This window comes from Nanorana parkeri, unplaced genomic scaffold (genome assembly GCF_000935625.1).
Source record: "Nanorana parkeri isolate BGI_ZX_2015 unplaced genomic scaffold, ASM93562v1 scaffold251, whole genome shotgun sequence".
Classification (NCBI taxonomy): domain Eukaryota; kingdom Metazoa; phylum Chordata; class Amphibia; order Anura; family Dicroglossidae; genus Nanorana; species Nanorana parkeri.
In genome coordinates, this window is record NW_017306519.1 from 916,402 (window position 1) to 917,003 (window position 602).

Genomic DNA, 602 nt, shown 5'->3' on the forward strand with positions numbered 1-602 from the left:
ACGCCCCCCCTCTGTTTCATCCCAAGGTTTTATAAAAAAAAAAAAAAGGGGGGCCGGGGGTGTTATAAAAAAAAAGTGGGGGTCGGGACTCATGTAACAATGAAAGAGAAGAGACAGTGAAACGGGACAGACTATTGAGAAGTCAGCCAATGCACCTGCTCCTAGCGCAGAGCTGGTCTAGTGGTGGCATGCAGGGTCATATTATGAGACGAGGGGGAGAAAGGGGGGTAGTGGGCAGGACAGAAGCTGAATTTGAGAACATATGGTAGCCACGAATATTTTAATCCCAGCCACAGAAAAAAAAATGTATTTGATTATTGCAAAAAAAGAAAAAAAAAGTATATCTATATTGTACAAATGTTTCACAGTTAGAGAAGGAATGCAACACCTAACCTAAAACTAAACTAAATATCCCTTTAACAACTGAGATCTCACCAAAAAAAAAAAAGGCAGAAATTAAAAAAAAAGAAAAGAAAAAAAAAGCACCTTGGGATGAACTTGGGAGTAATTACATCATAAATATTATGACATTATTTGTGGCAGATCTACTTAAAAATGTGCAACAAGCTGTATTTTCCATTTTTATACACACTATCCCTTTT